The sequence below is a fragment of the Macaca thibetana genome, chromosome 1 (genome assembly GCF_024542745.1).
Source record: "Macaca thibetana thibetana isolate TM-01 chromosome 1, ASM2454274v1, whole genome shotgun sequence".
NCBI lineage: Eukaryota > Metazoa > Chordata > Mammalia > Primates > Cercopithecidae > Macaca > Macaca thibetana.
In genome coordinates, this window is record NC_065578.1 from 71,184,856 (window position 1) to 71,208,571 (window position 23,716).

At 33.9% G+C, this 23,716-nt stretch overlaps 1 protein-coding gene across 1 annotated transcript in view; it reads right to left on the reverse strand.

Annotated features, from left to right (window-relative positions):
- The window catches only part of NEGR1 (neuronal growth regulator 1), a 908,115-nt gene that overhangs the window by 555,558 nt on the left and 328,841 nt on the right, over positions 1-23,716 (reverse strand). The window lies entirely within an intron of this gene.

Here is a 23,716-nt window from a genome sequence, read left to right on the forward strand (position 1 = left end):
TGTACAATGTACAAAACATGTACATTTATTTTCAAAATGGGAGTTATGCCATGTTGGGTATATTTTACCTCTTGTGTAATAGCAAAAAAGAAAAAAAAAACACTAGTAGCATTGATTTCTTATTTTGTTGGAAAAAGAATTCTATTTTCTATGTATTTCACTCTAGCAATTTGGGATAATAAGCTTATTTTTAAAATATTTTGGATAAAAGATTGAAAGCTATCAGCCACTATCGATTATAAGACCAAATCCTCAAACATCTTAAACATTTTTACATTGTAAATTAGATGGGAAAAAAAACTGAAAATTAAGCTTTGTGAATTTTTCTTGCTTTTTTCATGCAGAACTATACTTAATGTCTCCCTGAAATCTGTGAAGTTTAATGTAATCAAGTGATAGTATTAATTCATACAGTTTAGTTTTACTTTAATGAACAACTTAAAATTCTTTAAATCTGTATTTTTTAAGAGACAGATTCTTGCTCTGTCACCCAGGCTTGAGTACAGTGGAATGATCATAGCTCACTGAAGCCTCAAACTCCTGGACTCAAGCAATCCTCCTGCCTCAGCCTCCCAAATATGAGTCACTATGCCTGGCTCTAAGTTTGTTTTAAATATATATATATACACACACACACACACACACACACATTTATATGTATAGTTTGTTTATAAATATACATATATGTAGTTAAGTTTGTTTTTTATATATATACACAAACATACACACATACATACACACGTATCATACACATATATACACGTGTGTGTATAAAATACAAATTTAGAGCCATTTATATATATACGTATATACAACATTTTCAATGCCTGGGAAATCATTCAAATTTGGTTATGATTAAGTCGCATTTTCAAACATTAAAATCACTCATTGTAACTCATAATTAAACTATGTTTTTCTGCAATACCACAAATTGCTTTATCTTATTATTTCCATTAACTCATTTAAGTCAAGCTTCCAAGTAAGAATATACGTCTGTGTTAGGAGGGGCAATGCCAAATGATTTTTACATCTAAAGGGTGCTTCAATACATTATTTGTAAATAATTTAACATATAAATTAGCATTTATGAAGTAAAATAAGCATGACTAGAGTAAGAGAGATCTTGTACATTATGATTAAAGAAACTAGCAAAGTCTGAATAGCAAAATTCTTCATTTTTGGCCTGTTACTAATTATTATCATCTTATCCCAATAATAATAAATTTCATTTGCAGAATGATTACTATGGATTAACAGGCATAGAAACATATTTAAATGTATGATCTCATTTAACACTCACAAAAACAGTCTGAGAAGTAGATAGGTCTTATTATCTCTGCCCTAAGATTACTGAATGCATGCATGCAAAATTGATAAAGGAAGCAAAGAATGTAAAAGTCCTCAAAAAAACAAACAAAAGAAAGAGGTGTCACAAATTTGAGTGGTTTAAGGCTAGCTTTGTTCCAATGGCTTTAAACATGAATCAAGCTGAAAATTTCTTTGTCATCTCTACTTTTTAATTTTTGAGTTTCAACAAAATCAGCTTGCTTTCTCCCACATGGACTTGATTGAATGTGAGATATTTGGATCTGGAAGGGCTTCAAGATTTTTGATAACTGGCAGGTGCTCTGAACCGCTGTGGGGAAAGTTCTGTCTGCAGTACTGTCTCCTTGGCAGCTGCTTCCTGGAGAAGTTGGACTTTCACCTCAGGAGATATAAAGGGAATGGAAACTACTTTCAAAATGCATGCAGGAGGTGTTTAAAATAGCAGTATCAAAGACAGAGATTGCAATCGGGTCCAGAGAAATGACTGAGATAGAGCTCTAGGCTCCAGGCAAGCCTTTCTATTCCATCCTCTTTGGGATGGAGCCAGGTACATACACCTCATCCCTAAATCAAGGGAATAAAGGAGATGGACTTCTCTAGTAAGAACAGTATCAGCAATTGCACCTCATCTCCCTTCCATCAGCCATCTTTGTGTTGAAGTCATTAAAAGTATTATATTTGCATATATTAATAAATAAAGATGATAAAATAAGAAACATAACATGGATATACAGAAAGGTTCTAAATTCGTCTGTTTTGTAAAAATAATAAACTATATGCTACTTTACGGTATCAGCAAATACAGACACTTATAAAGCAAAATGAATTCTGTTCCCCACCTTCCCAACCCGTCTGCTTATGTTGATCTTTAAGCATCTTACCGGTCACTGCTGGACTTTTCTTATTGCATTTTTTTTCCTAATAAAAAATATTCTGAACACAAATTGTGTTTTATGAATAAAGAACTGTCACACAGTCAACTAATTAAAGCTAGCCTTGCAATCAGTTACTAAAGTAGCCATTAACCCATATTTATCTGTCTTCTCTTCAGAAAATGGACTAAACCACAATTCAGTATGAACCAGGCCTTAAAATATAAATTAAGGAGTATACCCAAGAAGAAAAAAATTAATGTGTTTTTTAAACAGCTTCCTGTAAAAAAATTAAACTTTTTATTTTTTGAAAGATGTTAAGTTAAAAATTTTCTCAAATTTGAGTCTTTGCTAGATCTTATTTTTTATTATTATAACTTTTCCTTAAACTGTGTACTATAATTATAGTTAATATTGGGTTCGAATGTCATCTTTCTTGTGTGCTAGGCCTAGAACCTGGGCCAAGTTAATTTACCTTAGTTTTCTCACCTGTAATATGGGGTTAGTAAAAGTACTTACTTGACAAAATTGTTATGAGGATTAAATTAATTAGTTTGTTTAACGCATTTAATACAGAACAAGGTGCAATGATAAGTATGTAATTCAGGTTAACTAGTATTACCCTACATCCCTGTGGTTAACTTTGTGTTTGAAAACAATACTGCTGCCAATAACAATAACAAAAAACCCTATGTTATAAAATATAATTAGAAGAAGGAAAAAAATAAAGAATTCATAGTGTCTGGCTTGATGTAGCAAAACTTTATTTTTCTATATTGTCAGAGCACAGAGCTGGTTCACAGAATTAATTTTACAGGTAGCTAAATGTCATATGTTAAAGTACTTCATTCATTTACCCCCCCTTGAACTGCCACAAAAGGTTTTTGTTTTGTTTTGTTTTGTTTTTTAATATACTTCCCCATCTTATAAGCAGAACATGTAGAATAAGACAGCCTTGGTGTTATATTTTAAAAAGTTATAAAAGTTATACTGGGACTGAAAACTTACGTTCAGAAACTGTATTCCTAGTTTACTAGCAACTGCTTTGGGCAAGTAATTCAACTTCTATAAAGAATTTAATAGTTGCAAAATTGAGATAATATCACCTGTGTTAAGTAGCTTCTATTTTGGTATAACATCAAAGAGGCTGTGCATGGGAGATAGGTTTATAAAGTTATAAAGTGAATTATAAATGTAAATATTGTATAATTATTGCAATGTTTTATAGGTTAATGCTCTTCATAACTCTAGGTTATGATTATGAATTTCTATATAGAGACTGCATAAGCACAGTGACCTTCCCAAGCCCACTAATGTAAACCAAAGGGTTACCAATTCTTTTCTTGTCTTTTTTTTGTGGGAGTGACAGGGTCTCACGCTGTCACTGAGGCTGGAGTGCAGTGGTGCAATCATAGCTCAATGCAGAGTTGACCTCCTGGGTTCAAGCGATCAACTTGCCTTAGCCTCTCTCCACATGTCCTATACTCCCAAGTATCTGGGGCTACAGGTGCATGCCACCATGTCGGGTTAAATTATTATTTTTTTTATTTTTATATTTTGCAGAGACAGGGTCTATTATGTTGCCCTATTATCTCAACCTCAGTTTCTTTTTCTTCTTGCTTGTATGGTTCATAAAACAATTTTGTAAACTATGTACATCTTTGAACTTTCAAAAATTGCCACCTAAAATTTTCATCATAATCCAAGGTCTTTGCCAACCTATAATTTCTTACTACTATCAATATTGTTATTTTAAAATAAAACTATAAGTTCTCAATTTTAAATGAGCCCAAAGAAATCAAAATAAGAGTGACATGATGTTCATTAACAGCCATTTAAAACAAGATGAACAAACTGTACTTTAAAATAAATGCTACCTGGCCGGGCGCGGTGGCTCACGCCTGTAATCCCAGCACTTTGGAAGGTCGAGGCGGGCGGATCACAAGGTCAGGAGATCGAGACCATGGTGAAACCGCGTCTCTACTAAAAATAGAAAAAAATTAGCCGGGCGCAGTGGCGGGCGCCTGTAGTCCCAGCTACTCGGGAGGCTGAGGCCGGAGAATGGCGTGAACCCGGGAGGCGGAGCTTGCAGTGAGCCGAGATTGCGCCACTGCACTCCAGCCTGGGTGACAGAGTGAGACTCCGTCTCAAAAAAAAAAATAAATAAATAAAATAAAAAAAAAATAAATGCTACCTTCTTTTTCTCCTTAAACTGTATTACTGTACTTATGCCTCATAATTTGATCCTAATTTGTTATTCTTTAAAGCCTTTTATTGATACCCTATCTTTTCTACTGTAAAATGCTGTATGTAAATTAGCATTAATATATGTCTTGTGAACATACAAATCTAAGTGAAAAAATATTCAAAAATAGTTATTTTTATAATTATTAATAGTATACAATTGAAAAAAATTATATATATATCCCACATTTTAATAAACATTTGTTCAGCACTTTGGAAGGCTGAGCTTGAGCTCAAGAGTTCAAGACCAGCCTGGGCAACATAACAAAACCCCATCTCTACAAAAAAATTGTATAACAGCTAGACATGGTGGTGTGCTCCTATAGTCTTAGCTACTTAGGAGGCTGAGATGAAGGATGGCTTGAGTCTTGAGTCTGGGAGGTGGAAGTTGCAGTGAGCCGAGATCATACCACTGGACTCCAGCCTGGGCAACAGACCCAGACCCTGTCTCGTGTGTGTGTGTGTGTGTGTGTGTGTGTGTGCATGTGTGTATATATATAACTTTATATAGTTAATAATATATATTATATATCTCTAACTCATATATAACTTCATATAGTTAATAATAGAGGTGTTAATGAATTGCTTTTATCTAGATACATGGACAAACTTTCTTACTCAAATGGCAAAACTTTTTACTTACAGGAAATAAAGTCCAGAATGAATTCTTCTTAGATTTTGTTGGAGTGGATTTTATGGGCAGAAACCGTGAGAAAACCTGTTTTCATAGATAAGTCTATGGGAATGGAAGATGTCCTATTTAAGCAGTACTACTAATTATTCAATTTGATGAGAGGGATACAACAAAAAATTACAGTAATCTGTCACCTAAAATCATTCCTAATGCTTTATCAGTTGATGATAATATTATACACCCTGTAGATGTATAGAAAGCAAATTGTAATCTAACTCTATTGCAAAACAATTTAGCAACATCTAGATATTCATTGTTTTAACATCAACATTTTAAATAGCCTCTTTGTTTACTATCTGCAAGTTTTAAACTTTGGGCCGTGGCCCATGGTATGATTCTGCATGTTCAATAGGTTTTGTGAAAGGTGACAGTAAAAGCAGGAGGTAGGAACCAGAACCAGTCCAAATACAAACATTCTCCAGCAGGTTGGTCACTTAAAAAAAAAAAAAGATATGGAAATTAATGATCAAGAAATTTCTTAGAACTATCTGTTCCTGTGTAGTCCTTGGAAAGTCACCATGAACCTAAGTGTATTTATGTCCGAAATGCTGTATTTGGTATTTTTTTCTAATGCTAACCTACCAACATATTTGAGTTTTATTTCTCTACTTCTAATCTTCCCTTTCTATCTTCCTAGAGGTTGGGAAAGGAGACAACTGAATATATGTGAGAATTATTATAATATAAGTTTACACATTGAAGATAGTGTACCAAAGACAATCTTTCTGAAGAACATAGACTTTTAAAAAACAGTTGCTTAAAAAGTCTTTTCACTTTGTTCTATCTTGTCTAGATTTAAAGTTGTTTAAATTCTGTTAAAACAGCAACAACAATTGGAATGTAGCACACTATATTATAATTTCCATGAATCAGTAAATTAAAATATTTATGTTCTCTCTTGAAAATAAAAATTGTGCCCTATTCTGCTAAATTCTATGGGCTTGAATATCGTTGGTATTTAGTCAATACTCATATATTCAGAAAAACTGAAGCTGATATCCATATATTATAAATATTTATTTTTAAATATATGTGTTAGTAGTCTAGGGTTTCTTTTCATTTTGAGAAATTTAAATATATGTCTTTACGATCAACTCTGTTATTGTTAAATATTTGCTGCTTCAAGGGATATGTGTGCTTCAAAAGGGGTGTGTGTGTGTGTGTGTGTGTGTGTGAGAGAGAGAGAGAGAGAGATAGGAGATATTTGGTACAAAAATGGACAAGACATGAAAAATGAGTATTGATTATTACATGTATAGTTAAAAAAAGGTGACACACTTTGAATATGAAAGCAATATATAATTTAAGTTAATTTCACCTGAATTCTTTCTTACAGAAAGTACCAGAATCTCCCCACATATCAATGCCTCTCTTGCTAGAGGATCCATCCAACAGCAGCATGCAGTGGGCATCTGGACCTGTCATATCTCACTGCCTTCCTGGCTCAGAAATGCAAGTACCTCCAAGGGATGTAAAATTCCACTGCGATTTAGGAAAAGCATAAATGTCAACCATGACTTTCTGGCTGGCCCTTTCTTTACTAGATTGCTGCGATTGCTGCATATTTCCGAGCCCCATGACTATCATCTCTCAAGGTCAGAATTTTGTGATATTAGTCATTGCTTCCTTGAGTCACTCTAAAAAGTTTACTTGAAGAGGAAAACAAACAAACAAACAAAAACACTATCACTCTAAACACAGGTGAACTGGAATCTGGGGGAAATACTGATATGGCTTCTTCAAAGATATTGTAACTTGGGTTCAGGGTAACACAGGATAGAATCATAACTCTTCCTGTGACGTCTAGCCTGAGGAATTTGGGAACTAAATTTTTCTCAACCTTCACATTTGCTTCTTTAAAATGGGAATATGAATATGTACTCGAAAGGGCTATTTTGTGAGAAGGACTGAAATGACTCATGTGATAAGATCTAAGCACCTAACCTTAGATGTCATGTCTTCGGGAAGCTCTCCCTGACATTTCCACTCAATGGCCTCAGACAGGTGTAATGGACCCTCCCTAAGGTTTGCACTGCCCTAGCACATTAGGCATCATTCTTTATTGCCCTGCACTGTTCAGTCTCTCATTTAATCAATTATTGTCCTGCTAAACTGTAGAAGACTCTAGCTTATTCTTCATTTTGAAGTGTAGTAGTAAGAAGTTCAGTGCTTGTCACGTAGCTGGTACTTAAAAAATAGTTTTTTGAATACTATGAGAACTCCAAATAAAATACTAGGTGTCTAGTGCATAAAGAAAGATGAAATATTCTACTGGAAAAAAAAAAAAAAAAACAGGGTAAGAATAGGTCAGAGCAGGTTTAGTAGGAGAGGTAGCATTGACACCAGCCTTACTCTATTGTATTTTAGAACTTTTGTTCCAAATTATCCTAAATTGAAGCACACACAGCAATCTCTGGATTTCCTCTATGGTTCAAAAATTGAATATATAATTTGGAACAAATGGAACTGCCCACTGTCTACAGAGTCTCCTTTTATCTTCTTGTTCATTTTACTTTAAAAATAACTTAGTGATACTAAATTCTAGCCTTGACACACTGAAAGGAGAACAAACTGCTTTCTGTCTTAGAAAAACAAATGGAAGCTGCTCATATGGTGTCATTTTCTTTCCTATGTTTCTGGAACGCATAAGAAAACCTCAGAGGCTAGGTAAAATAGATAAAGAATGGGTAAGGAGACCGTATAAAGAAAACTACATAAGATAACAAATATTTTATTAAACTGAAGAAACCTTACTCATTTGGTTTTAATTTGACTCAGACAACATAATATATTGTAATTATTGTTCTTACGAATTCAAAGATGGGTTTTTTACATTTTTCTTTCATGATCCAAAAATGATCTTGGTGAAATATCATTCCTATTTATGTAGTTCAGAGTTCCTACTGTGAGGCAGTAACTCCTTCATTTCTTAGGAAGATATATATTTGTCATTCATTGTTCTTACATTTACCTGCATTTGCTGGATAAACACACTGGTAATCACTTTTAGTATAATTTGTAGTGAGCATAACACATAAGTAACATTATTAAATATAATAACTGCATGATAATTATAAATTAGAGAAGAAGGAAAGAAAAAAGAATGAAAATTGAGTGCTTCTTGAAATTAAAAGTCTAAAGTGTACTGCTCCCTAAAATTCTATTTTACTTGAAATATTTTCATCCTCAAATACGATTTCATTCTTGAACTGATTTCCTATGTAAAGAACTCCTAACTGCTTTCTCTACAATTCTCTACTTTAGCCATTAATCTCTCACGTGAAGCTGTCAAATTCTTTTATGAAAATCGAAACCTACTATATCCACTTTTCTTATCTTTCATAGTGCATTATTTTCAAGCAGCCAAGCAAGTTAGTTAAGCACAAACTGCCTTGTAAAAGCCATGTTAGGAATACAGACACACTTTCCTCAGCTTTTATTCTGTTACCAATATTTCACAATTGTCTTTGCAGTCAATACTAAACACAGAGGTCTATTGTTTCTGGCTTGGCTTGTCTCCTTAGCTCCTTAATTCCTGACGCGCTTCTGATTCAAAAGGATTACATGGATGCCATACTATATACACACTTTCACCTTTTCTGTCTCTCTAATTGGACTCTCTAATTACGAACCTTTGAAAGAAGCCATCACTTTTTTTTTTTTTTTGGTTTATCTAAATCATTAATTTATCATATGTGTGTCTTCAGGATTTCAAATCAACAGTGTACAATTATTTGATGTTCTCCTTTATGTTTCATGGACTTAGTACAAAAAATAGGTTATACAATAAATATAAGATTTTATGGACAACCAATAGATTTTAAACTGGCATTTAGGTAAATGAATGCATTTTTTTTTTTGAAATGCACACTGCTTCAATAATTAGAGAAAACCATTTTGGGCAAAGTATACTTTTGACTTAGCCAAACACCAAATTGCCTCACACATAATGAGAAACAGTCGCCTTTCATCTCTAGCAATGGCTGAAAGCCACCATTATCTAACAGATGCTCAGTGGCCCTTGTGAAATGAATTGGTCATCCCAATCAGCTATTAATGGGCAGGCAACTACAACAGGCAAATCATAATAATTACCACTAATTAAACTCGAGGTTTGCATTTACACAGACAGAACAAAGTGAAACTGAGATATACCTATCTAATTTTGTGAAGAAATAACAATACTTCAAAATGAATTCAAGATTGCTATTCTGAGATAGAGTCTCAGTCAACTCCCCTTTCAATTCCTCCAACCATTTCTTTTTGATTTTTGACTACGCAAGTAGAATAGAAAATTTAAAAATATAAATAAAAGCTTCTTTTAATAAGCTTACAATCTAGAAGACAGAATAAGCAAAGTGTTTACACTATAATCACCATGATAGACATGATATAAGTACAGGCATACTTCATTTTATTGCACTTCATAGATATTCTGCATTTTACAAGGTTAAGCTTTGTGGCGATTCTGTGTCAAGCAAGTCTATTGGTGTCATTTTTCCAACACAAAGACACTTCATGTCTTTGTGTCATATTGGTAAATCTTGCAATATTGCAAATTTTTTGTTGTTATTATATGTTTTATGGTGGTCCATAATCAGTTATCTTTGATGTTACCGTTATAACTTTTAGGGAGGCATTACAAACTATGCCCACACAAGACTGCTAAGTTAATAAATGTTGTCTGTGTTCTGACTTCTCCAACCACCAGTCATTCCCCATCTCTTTCTCTCTCCTTGGGCCTTTCTATTCCCCAAGATACAACAATTTTGCAATGAGACCAATTAAAAACCCTACAGTGATCTCTAAATGTTCAAGTGAAAGGAAGAGTAGCACATCTCTCAATTTAAATCAGAAGCTAGAAATGATTAAGGTTAGTGAGGAAGGCGTGTCAAAAGACAAGATAGGTTAAAAGTGAGGTTTTTTGTCCCAAACAGCCAAATAGTGAATGTAAAAGGAAAGGTTTTAAAGGAAATTAACATTGCTAATTCAGTGAACATGTGAATGATAAGAAAGTTAAACAGCATTTTTGCTGATATGAAGAAATTTTTAGTGTTCTGGATAGAAGACCAAACTAGCTACAACAGGCTCTTAAACCAAAGCTTAATCCAGAGTATGGCTCTATCTTCAGTTCTATAAAGGCTGAGAAAGGTGAGGAAGCTACAGAAGAAAAGTTTGAAGCTAGAACAGCTTGGTTCATTAGCTTTAAGAAAAGAAGCTGTCTCTATAACACAAAAGTGAAAGATTAGGCAGCAAATGCTGATACAGAAGCTGTAGCAAGTTATCCAGAAGATTTAGCTAAAATAATTGATGAAGATGTCTACATTAACATCAGATTTTTCAATGTAGATAAAACTGCCTTTTATTGGAAGAAGGTGCCATCCTGAACTTTCAGGGCTAGAGAAGTGAAGTTAATACCTGGCTTCAAAGATTCAAAGGACAGACTGACTCTCTTGTTGGGGACTAGTGTAACTGATGACTTTAAGTTGAAGCCAGTGCTCATTTACCATACCAAAAATGCTAGGGACCTTAAGAATTATGTTAAATCTACTCTGCCAGTGATTTATAAATTGGACAACAAATCCTGGATGGCAGCACATTTTTTTACAGCTTGATGCACTGAATAGTTTAAGTCCATAGTTAAGACCTACTGCTAAAAAAAAAAAAAAAAAAAAAAAAAAAAAAAAAAGATTCTTTGCAAAATACTACTGCTTACTGACAATGCACCTAGTTACTCAAGAGCTCTTATGGAGAATGTACAAGAAGATTAATGATGTTTTCATGCCTAGTAATGCAACATCCATAACATCCATTCTGCAGCTCATGATCAAGGAGTAATTTCAACTTTCAAGCCTTATTACTTAAGAAATACATTTTATAAAGCTATTGTTTCCACAGATAGTGATTTCTCTGATGAATATGGGCAAAATAAGTTAAACCATCTGGAAAGGATTCACCATTCCAGATATCATTGAGAATATTTGTAATTCATGAGAAGAGCTCAAAATATCAAGTGAATGGAGATGTGATGGAAATAGTAAGAGAACTATAATTAGAAGTGGAGCCTAAAGATGAGCCTGAATTGATGCAATCTCATGATAAAGCTTGAACAATGAGGAATTGCTCTTACGGATGTGCAAAGAAAGTGGTTTCTTGAGGTCGGGCGCAGTGGCTCACGCCTGTAATTCTAGCACTTTGGGAGGCTGAGGTGGGCGGATCACAAGGTCAGGAGATCGAGGCCATCCTGGCTAACATGGTGAAATCCCATTGTAGTCCCAGCTACTCCGGAGGCTGAGGCAGGAGAATGGTGTGAACCCAGGAGGCAAAGCTTGCACTGAGCCAAGATCATGCCACTGCACTCCAGTCAGGGCGACAGAGCGAGACTCTGTCTCAAAAAAAAAAAAAAAAAAAAAAAAAGAGAAAGTGGTTTCTTGAGATGGTATCTACCCCTGGGGTAATTGCTGTGAATATTGTTGAAATGACAACAAAGGATTTAGACTATTACAAAAACTTATTTGCTAAAACAACAGCAGGGTTTGGGAGGGTTGACTCCAATTTTGAAAGTTCTATTGTGGGTACAACGCTGTCAAACAGTATTGGATGGAATAAGGAAATCTTTCATGTCAGAAAGAGTTGATCGATGTGTTGTCATATTTTAAGAAATTGTCCAAGCCACCCTATCCTTCTGCAACCACCACTCTGATCAGTCAGTAGGCCCTTCACAAACAGAACAAAGGACTTGTTGAAGGCTTTTGTTTATTGGGAAATTGAAAAAATAATGTGACTCAATTGAGATATCCACTTTATTGCAGTGGTATGGATCCAATCCACAATATCTCCCAGGTAAGCCTATACCATAAGAGACATAATGGTTTATAGGACTTCAAGAAAGAAGAGATCATATTTCACTGCATTAGAATTTGTAAAATTAGCTGGGGAAATAGGAAAGTGAGACGGCTCTTTACCGACAGGAATCATTTAGCATTAGAAAAGAGGATGAATAAGAGCTATCGACATAATAGTTCTCAGCAGGGGACACCAAGAGAAACACAGATAAAGAGATACAAAATAAGGAGTAAGGTTGTGGACTAGCACACAATCTCATTTGATTGAATAGAGTGTATGAAAGAAGTGGGAATGAAAAGTTCTCTAATTCACTTGGAGGTAAATGATAGATGATTTTAGATGTCAACCTGTGAATTTCAGAATAATTTCAGTTGGCAAAAAGATGTTTCAGAGTAGATAAGGCATATTATTAAAAAAAAACAAGTTTAGGAGAAAGGCTTTTTTGATCATATCCTAAGAACTGGATAGTAGGCTATGATTCTATATATACTAAGGAAGGAGACTACCCTTCATATCATCGTATGCCCAATTTCTGCCTCCAAAGAAAGAAGAAGTAAAAACTAAAAGGCAGAAATGAAATCCACAGGCAGACAGCCTGGCGCCACACCCTGGGCCCGGTAGTTAAATATTGACCCCTGACCTAATTGGTTCTGTTATCTATAGATTATAGACATGGTATAGGAATGCATTGTGAAAATCCCTATCTTGTTTTGTTCCGATCTAATTACCGGTGCATGCAGCCCCTAGTCACGTACCCTCTGCTTGCTCAATCAATCACGACCCTCTCACGTGCACCCCCTTACAGTTGCGAGCCCTTAAAAGGGACAGGAATTGTTCACTCGGGGAGCTCGGCTCTTGAGACAGAAGTCTTGCCAATGCCCTCGGCCGAATAAACCCCTTCCTTCTTTAACTCAGTGTCTGAGGAGTTTTGTCTGCCACTGGTCCTGCTACAATACTGTGGAATTTAAATTATCATAGTAACCCTCTGAAGTATATATTATTATCCCATTCATATACCTGAAAAAAGGAGGCTCCAGAGTTATCAATATGTTTTCCAAGATAGGAGAATCAGAAAAAAAGAGTTCAGGATAATTCAAATACATTATAAACTCAGATAATGAACTTTAACCTGAAGATGAGGAAAGTGTTGGAATAATTATCATTATTTCTAATGATCAATGCTTTTCTGACTTCCAAAAAGGAAACTGGAGAAATCAAGAAATTAAAAACACAAATCCATATAAGCACATTGCCAAAAATACAAGTACGATCATACAATCAATCCTAATAAAAAGTACGGCGGTCTTGTGGTTGTCAGCACACAGAGCTATGATCAAATAACAATTACCATCATCACTGCCATCATTTATATTATAAAAACATATATGGTGATATACTAGATATTAATAAAATATGCAAAAGTACTTTATAGAGTTAATGTTGATAAATTTTACATAAGGAATAAATTTTACATGCATCTCTAGAAAATTAACAGTTTAAAGTAACAAATTACATACAGGTAGATTTGGGATTTAACCTCAGTTCCAACTGAATCCAAATTCTTGGCCCTTTCTACCACACTTTACAGATTACTACAGAAGTACAATTCTAAGATATCCTTCAAATTATCTATATGCCACTGGGAAATATTTTTGTGCTGGTATGTTATATTGAATTGTCTAAATGAGTCCAGGAAAAAAAAATAATATACTTTGGTAGGCCATAGATTCTGTGTGGGCCTACAATCTAATGTGGCCTACTAAAAAAAATTAATTACACATTAATAATTTTAATATTAAAATATTAAAATTAATATTTTAATAATAAAAATATTGATGATCTGTTCTATTAATGAATAGAACAGGAAGTCAAATAATTTAATGCAGAGAGGAATTCTATTATGTGGTAGTGGATCAATTCTTGAATTTTAATATTGTCGCTTTCCTACTTTACACATATAAATGGCAATGAACTCAGGATTCTGAATCCTCTGATATGACAGACTGCAAACTCCCCGAAGGCAACCTTGACCACCAAAAGTGAAGCAGGCCTCTCTGAGGAACAAAGAACTAGTGCAGTGCATCTTTTCACTTATACACTCATATAACCTTCAAATTCTTGTTTGCATCAGCCATTTGTGAGTTGCCATATAGATCAGTTTCTGTCTCTGCATTAAAGTAGCAAATTTTAGTAGTTTTGTACTTTGTAGTTTTGCATTTCCTTTTCCCAAAAGAGTTTAACATTGGGAATTATTAAAGTGATATCTTTAAAAATATCCAGACTTCAGTTATAATTCAGCAGTGACACTGACCAGGAGACACATCTTTGTTGTCAGTTCCTCTTGTGCTTTTCTGGCTGAAGCATGAAATTAAGTTTTCACAGACCATCCTGTTTCAGTTAACTATACTGTTGCAGAAGAAAAGAAAGGGCTTATAAACAAAACATAGTTCTGTGTGGAGGTTTATGTTCACACATTGTCTATATAAAACCTTTACTCTGTTTTAAAAATGAAGATGTTTTGAAGACAGCATTAATATGGATAAATTCAATTTCTTTTCATTTGTGTTTAACAGTAAACCAGGTATATTTCAAATACATAAAATAAATATTTTTAAAAGGCAAGGCTAACATTGATTAGTTTGGGCAACCATATGCTATTCCAACAAGCTGATATATTTTTTTCTGATTTATTACAGTACTAAACATAGCTTCAGTCTGTCAACTTGATTACAGACACCTTGAGTATGAGGATTTTCTTGATGCCAATATATTCACAGAGCCTAGCACAGTGTCTGACATTTACCAAGTGCTCAATGATTACTGGTTGAATGTATTAATAGTTGAATAAATTATCTTCTACCATGATTATTAATGACACACATTAGAAATATATTCAACTTTATTACAGGAAATTTAAAAAATCATCACACCAAGAGAACAATAATGAAGTAGCAATCTCTTACAAAACTAAATTCCAACTTTTCGATCTGCTTTTTTAAGTACATTTATTGCAAAAGTTGCAGGTAATTTCGTGGAGAGAGAACACTTTCCATACATAATAAAAATAATAAGAAATAAGTAACCTGAGACATTATTGGTAAAATTCTGTCATCAAAGTCAAGGTGAGAAACAAAAATCAATGGTTTTAGAACTGATATTTTAATAGTTATTCCACATTTCTGAAATTATATGTCAATACATACCAGTTATATCAGCAGGAAATATTTTTATTTTACGTTCTGTGAATTTTAATGGCCATGTAAGTACACTTGGTCTAAAGTCTAACTACAGAGCATGTGGGATTTTTGGTAACACAGCCAGGATAAAGAGTACAAAAATAGAATCTGAAGACTTGTACTCTAATTCTTATTCTGCCACCAACTAACTGCTATTCCAGACATAGTGTCTGTAGACTTAAGTTCCCTTATCTGTAAAACAGAATCAGCATTTCCCAAAGGGGCTTCCATGAAACTACTTCCCTGGGATGTTAACAAGCATCTCTTCAAATTCTACGTCCATGTGCATATAAATGAATTAAAATGAGTACATGTCCTCATCGCAGGAATACTCAGACCATTTAGTATGTTAATGTCCATGAGGACTCTCAAAGAGACAGAAATAATACACAAGTACTCCCAAATGTATGTATCTCTGAATATGATATCCAAGATTCATCTTCCAGAATTAGTATTCCATAGAGCAAAAAAGATGCCAAACTGAAAGTCATGACTATATCCCAGTGGAAGTCTTCGGAGAGTTTCACTTTGTCCATTCTGGCTCATTTAGAAATTTAGTCTATAGAGCAGAAGACTAAATGACAGTAGCTACAGCACCAGAATTAAATTAAAGAGTAAGCATGGTATTATCAGCTATTTGCTTCTATCCAGGTAAAGTGAAACTCTAAAATCCAGTTTTATGAGCACTAAAGTTATTTAAGCCAATCTGAGGCAGAGAACTAGTCACTCTTTATAAAAATGAACTGAACCAATTGATACATACTTGGTATTTTTTTTTTTGGATAAATAAAAACCAATATAGAGACTCATGATCAGTAAATATAAATTTTTTGAAAATTTATAGGAGGAAAATGGATCTTTCTGCAGCTGAGAGGCATACAGCATATACCAATTAAGGTCTTTGTAAAATATTAACTTTTTTGCAAGTAAAATATTTCTCAATAATAGTCTTTAGTAATCACATTAAAATATCAATTGGGTTTGGAACCAATTTAACATATTTACTACCATTCTACCGACTTTTTTCTGATTAATTGTCCTGAAATTTTAGTGATTATATAATTTCTGCTCAGTACCATCACATAATTCCTCGTGACCCAAAGAATTAAGCACAAAGGCATTATCCTAGAATTAATGATATTTTATAATCTGACCTCTTTCAGCTTTCCAACCATTTCTCCTAGAATTTTCCAATATGACCTTTGCATAGTAGGTAACTTGCTCTATTTTCCCTTTCTCTTCAATTTTTTATTATACTGAGCCCTTAATGATAGAGTTGCCTGAAATGTCCTCATTGCATTTTTGTTTAAAACCTCCACCATCCTTTAATGTCCATTATAAATTACCTCTTTGAAGTTCCCCTTTCTTATCACCCCACATGAATAGACTTTCCACTGAAGTATGTGCAATTTGTGTAGGTCATAAAGGACCTTTTAAAACATTTTCTATTTTCCCACATCCACTGAGTATAGTTATAGCATTTTCATGACAAAACGAGAGATGAAATTTAATGCCTTGTAGCCTTCCCTTTCTTCTACATTTCCCCCCTTAGGGACATTTATTTCCTTAGCATGCACATCTTTCAATTTCCAACCCCTTTCTCCAAAGTAGGAGTGAACGGATTTCAAAATATATATTCATCTGCATCAGTATGTTAACTTAACCAGACATTTGCTATTTAAGCCTAATTTATAACTGGAAATAAAACTTTTGTCTCTACATAAAAGAATCCAGATAAAAACTATGAAATATAAAAGGAAAGGACGAAGAGGAGACTTTCCCATACTCCAGGGAATCCTACTACTCCCAAGACTGACTCTGAATATAATATTGATGTATTATTTTTAATATTTTGATGAGTAAGGTACTTACTCTGCCCCCAAAAAATTCATGGGCACCAACACCTGGAATATCTTCTCCTCTTTCAGTGTTACTCTACAGATGACAAGAGTTGTTTCTTGTTTAAAGACCAAACTTCTCAGGCCGGATGTGGTGGCTCAAGCCTGTTAATCCCAGCACATTGGGAGGCCGAGGAGGGTGGATCACGAGGTCAGGAGTTTGAGGCTAGCCTGGCCAACATAGTGAAATCACGTCTCTACTAAAAATACAAAAAAATTAGCTGGGTGTGGTGGCAGGTGCCTGTAATCCCAACTACCTGGGAGGCTGAGGCAGGAGAATCGTTTGATCACTTGAACCCGGGACGGGGAGTTTTCAGTGCACCGAGATGGTGCCACTACACTCCAGCCCGGGGGACAGTGCGGGACTCCACTTAAAAAAAAAAAAAAAAATCCTCAATCTTAATGTTGTTGTCTACGTGGTATCTTCCATAATCTCTCCCAAACAGAGTCATCTTTTGCTGATATTATCTCACAGTACTTTTTGTTTATACCATTATAATCTCATTAATTACAGCAACACGAATGACAAAAGAGAACCGATTTTTCCCTTTGGACAATCTAATTCACTTTCACTCTTCCATTGTCACTTATAACATGATGATTCTCAAATTCATATACCTAAAATCTATATATAAAAACCCCTTTCTGAATTCCAGATCCTTGGAGATAAACACCCACATCTAAAACCAAATTTGTTTAACACTGGGCCAGTCATCCTGTATGTCTTTCCATTTTGTCACTATTTTGTCAGCTGGTATACCAATATCTACCCAGTTAAACAATACTTCCTTGTTTTTTTCTGGTATATACCCAAATAAATTACAAACATCAATAAAACTAAAATTCTAAAATAACCCACTTTCTCTATATATCTCCTTCTTTGATGATGCTCCTCATTTGCTGGAAAAATGGGTTAGGTTAGTTCTTTTAAAAACATGAAGGACAAATTGTACTAAAGAGAATATTCAGGTCTGGACATACTAGGTATAATTTTCTGAGTCTCTGGGGTCTTACCTATTTGGGGTCAAAATAAACTTAAGTTTATTAAGCTTATTAATATTTAATTTCATCATCCTCTTTAACAATTATGTTCCCTGGTAGGTTCATTGCCAATAATTTATTTGTCAGATTGCCAGGTGCTTCTAAACTTCTATGTATTTTTTTATATCCAATTTCACTTTAAATATTTTTATGAAAAGAAGCCGGTTAAATTTCCTAATAATTATTATATTATTATTTTTTCACTGACACTTTGTGAATTGAAAACTCTTAAATGTATGAAATCATTTTTTCCCAATATGTACCACAAACAATTTTGTTACATAAATAAGACAGAAATAGGGTATTATCAAGAGATAAATATTCAATATACCTTATATTTCTGTCACACATTTTTATACCAACTGTGCCAAAAATTGTATATCGTATAAATGATAACAAATTTACAAAGGCTTTCTTCTATCCCTTTTTTTAAATTTTTATTTATTTATTTATTTATTTATTTATTTATTTATTTTTTCTATCCCTTAACTCTCAAATTAAAACCTTTCATAGGTAGGCAGTAGGGCAAGCATATATTCCCTTTCAAAGGGGCAAGAAAATGTCATTGGCATTCACACATGGTACTCTTAAAGCTTAAAAAAAATGGACTGCAAAATACTTACAAACATAGGCTACTTATTGGGTACCTTTATGTTTACATAAATATTGATGATATCTCACTAACATTTTTCAATCAAATAATCTCACTGACATTTGTTGACCACTTTCTATGGGGAAAAAAAAAAATGTGTTTGCCCTAGAAAGTTTCTTTGGAATTCACTTCTTGAATAAAAATGTTCTCCTAATTCCTAGTTTTTTGTGCTTTGTTTTATATTCTATGGCCAAGATATAACAAGGTATTTGATAATAAAGTCAGGCCTTTAAATGAAGGTTTACTGCCACACTTATTTGAATCTGATAAAAGCAACTGCATATAATTTTACAAAGGTTCTATAATATCTAGAAAATTATCATAGCATAAAATGAAGATGTAAGTTTCCTTTATTTTCTGTTAAAGTTGAATCTTTAATGGCCAGAGCAGAGTTTCAAATTAATTATTTTACTGTTATTAGGTTTTTCATTTCTTGTATACATCCTAAACTCTGTCCAGCATTCCCATGAACATTAGTGGCTCATTAGGAGGCTCACAGTTAATCCGCAGGGCAAAACATTTGTTCCATCATTAAGACCTGCTTTCCTGGGAGTTAGAAATAAGCAGAAATCTAATTTCGGTTAATTTCATTGCTTAGGTCATAGTAGTAAATTCAACTCAGTCAGCTCTTATAAAATTATCTCTTATTAAAATGAACTATAAGTTTTGTAGAAATGCAAAAATGTCTCCACTGAGACAAAATTCCTTAGATGACAAAATACAAAATAAAATTATGCTTATTTTCCTCAGTAAACATTTAGTATAATATTAACTCTATGGTTTGTATAATTTGATAATTTCTAACTTTTCTACAAACAAATTATTATAGCACCTACATATTAGACTTTTAACAAATAGCGTTCTTTTATTGCCTGTCCAATTTTCTGATCATATTTTAGGCTCACTAAGAAGCATCATTCACTATTAAGTTACCAACCTGAACTAAACTCTGGCTGTTAGTGGGCCAAAGGCTAAGTTAAGTGCTCATCAGTAACTACTTTCATTTCCAGAGTTTGTGTCTGATTCTAAGTAAGCATTTCCTTTTCCGGTCTCTTAAGGTACGATGCTGGAATCAACTCGGATACATGTTCTATTGAACATTATTTATCCCTGGCTTGCAAGCAGGGCTACAAAGTAAAATTCTACATTTATAGATGACACTAATTTTGCTGAGTAAAATGCCAAGAGGATAAGTCTTAACTAAGAGGGAGTCAGGTGAGAAATAATTTTGGAGTCCGTAGATGTGAGATCCAGCCTCTAGTGCTGCCACTTACTATTTCTGGTTTGTAACTTCCCAAAACATCAAGTTTTCTCTACTGTAAAATCAAGATTTAGGAAGTCCTTGACTACACAGGTGGTAGTGAGAAAGGGTGTAAAACAATTAACACAGGTGAAGCACAATAAAAAGAGTCATGGGAACCAAGAGGTCTGTCTTCAAATTCCAGGGCTATCACTTTTTAATTCTGTCATCCTGGGCAACTCACTTTATTTCTCAATCTTTCATCTTATACCTCTGTAAAATATCAATATTAACAACTAGCTTCTAGAGCTATTTTATTTCTAAATAAGATACATCATCTCATTAAGAACACAGGTTTAGGGTCAAACAGACTTAGGTTGGAATTCCATTTTTCCACTTACTAGTTATATGAGTTGAGAAAGTCACACAACTTCTCTAAGCTCTATTTTTTTTTTCCTGTATAAAACTGTGATAAATCTGACATTAGTTTTTGTAAGGCTTAATGAAATAATCAAGTTTGAGAGCTACATTAAATGTGCTATTTGTATTATTCTTAAGAAATCCTTGTGAATGGTGAAAATGACCAACAAAGTTGACTGTTGGCAAGTATAAAGTAATGCTTTCATGAAAAAAAAAAAAAAATCCAACACAGTCTTAAAAAGTGATGAATGCCAAAATGTCAGATGAGACAGAAGGAAAAGGATCTATTATTACACCCTATTTCCCGAAGACAAGAGTCCAATGTGCACTTGTCAACACAAAAGGTCAAAACAATCGCAGGCATCATTTAAAAGGTTATTGGAAACAAATCAAAAAACATGATTTCCTTTCGGTTTTACACTGATATGTCAGGGGATGATGGTAAAGGGAAGTACATAATTATTGTGACAAAAATCCACAGCATTTGCTTTTGCATATTCTTCCTTTAAAAATAATTTATTCTCTTATTAAACTACCATTTTACTTGCTCTCAAGTAAAATGAGCAGGAATGAACATTTACAAAAGAAATTAAACTCTCTTGATCTAGCATGGTCAGTGGTCAGATTGTATAAGTGGGGAATTAGCCTGCAATCATGGGTATAATGATATCACATTATAATGAAAATCTGCCCTAGTTGGCTCTATTCAATATGCTTAAGAATCCTTTAGAAATTAAGACACACCTATCTCTTGGATAATGATATGTTAAAGCATATCTCATTATAGCATTTACAAATGCTAATTTAGAAGAATAAAAAATTTCTTCCATTGATTTCTCTCAAAAAATACACTGTTCAAAAATTTGGACTTAGACTTCACTCTGTCTAAATTTTCCAAGTATTTTTTTTTTTTTTCTGTAAGTGTATCTTTTGTTCTTCCTCTCACTTGAAAAAAAGATGAGTCACATAAGAGACAGTTTTTCTCAACCCTGAATGGACATCAGATTCACCTTTGCAGCATTTTACACAACAACAACAAAAACAAAAATATCCTACCTTTTGTCTTAAAAACAATGCATGCTCATGATTAAAAAAAAATACAGAAATACTCACTCTTTGTTCTAAATCTCCTAGTGCCATTCCCTGACAAAATTGTTTTCTATGTTTTGTATGTCTTTTCAGAAATTATATAAGCTAGAGTATTTTTCTGTATGTATATCTATTTTTTTAAAAAAGTTAACAGAAATATGGTAATCCTACACATAATATACTAAAAAATAGCTTGTTTGCCTTTACAATACAATATATCTGGACATTTTTCTGTAATGCCTACATGTAGGTACATCCTCTTTATTTTTAAGTACCTGAAGATTCATTCACAAGTTATTTACAAGAGAAGACCTAGTTGATCTATTAATCAGAGTCAGGTTGTACTAAAAAGGAAAGAGCCTACCTACTACCTGTAAGTGGTCATCAGCAGTTATTCTATGTTATAGAGATAATACAGAGAACTGTTACTATTCATGTCTTTTAGGTGGAGGTTGGTTGGTTTTCTCCCAGTGTTTCTCCTCTAATACGATACTGCCATGAATAGCTGTTAAATGTAACAATGTAGGTACAGCTAAAGTATAAACTCATAGAGGTAGAATTGCTGCTTCAAAGCCTATATGCCTCTTTAATTTTCCCAAATTGTTTTCTAAAATTCATGTTAATTAACACTCTCACCATTCCTTTGCTCATGGAAATATTTGTATATATTTTAATAGTATGTATGATTATTTAAATATATAGAGAGAGTGTGAAAGAGATACTATACTGCAAACAAACTTTATTAAAATGTCTATGATTGGGTCTGGAGGCTCAGACATATTTTTCTTAAAATCTCCCAAAGATAATCTCTTTGATTAAGTATATTTAGTAATCATTTTCTCATTTTTTTTTGACCATATAGATTTGTTATACAAATACTAATTTTGGAAACCTATCACTAGAATTTGTGATGCAAGAAATACGAGTCCAAATCTGTAAAACTATACATTGTAAATCTTTGGGGTGATTTACACAGCTATACTCAGGAATCATTTTTCTACATTACCTCAGACTCTATCCTACATACAGTTTCACAGAAAATCAAAATGATGAGGAGTGGTGCTCCCTTTTCTCCTCAAAATACACCTTGAATTGAAAGTTCAAGTTCTACAACCGTGACAGCTGAAAAATTTAAAATAACCTCAATCATACTGTCATTACCAATTCTATCCCAGTTCTCTTTGACCTCATTTTCCTACTTGTGGCAGACTGTATTTTACAAAATGACCACATCTCCCATGCCACAGTTGCTTTTGTGTGATGACCTTGACACCCCCATCAAAAGGCAGAGTTTAAGAACTCTCCTCCAATCTGGGCTGGCCTTAGTGATTATCTCGTAACCATTAGAATGTGGTTGAAATGATGAGGCAGGAATTCTTAGGGTAGGCTCAAGAAGGCCCTGGGAATTCCACTTTGGTAATGTTCACTCTCCCCATTATTCCTCTCAGGATGGTTCTGTTTTTCGAATCCAGTCAGTTGCCAAGGAGAGGCCATGTGTAGATGACCTAATCCACAGTCCTAAGCTGAGGCTTTGATTCCTACCAGTAGAGGTGCCACACACATGAGTGAAGAGGCCTCCAGATAATTTTAACCCTCAGCCATTCGAGTCATGCCCCTTGCCCTTTGATTCTTCTCAGCTTAGGCCCCAGACATTTCTAAGCAGACATAAGCCAACCTCATTGTGTTCTCTGCATGAGTTTATGACCCAGAGTATCCATGAGCAAATATGAAATGGTTGCTTTTTTATAACATTACATTTGTGGTGGTTTGTTATGCAGTAATATCAATGAGTACATAGCTACACCACTGGAACACTATTTTAGATTTTTTAAAACAAAGAAAAAATGTCTGCTGATTTTATTTACATATAATCGCATAAAAACAAAACAGAATACTCCCTAAAGTGTGTTTAAGGGTTATGGGTTTGGGAAAGAGGATTTCATGTTCAACTGGAGGAAACACTGGGTACAGTTGGCACTCTTCTCTACCTAAAAATTTCCAGATGATAATCAATAATTGTTCAAGTTTAGCATGGTAATCCTATTCCTTTTTTAGTTATTGGATTAGTAGCAGGCTTGTATCCAAGTTCTGGCCAATAAAAGCTGATCCAGACCCAATGGAAGCATTCTGGGAAATATTTTTCCTTCTTTGATAAAAT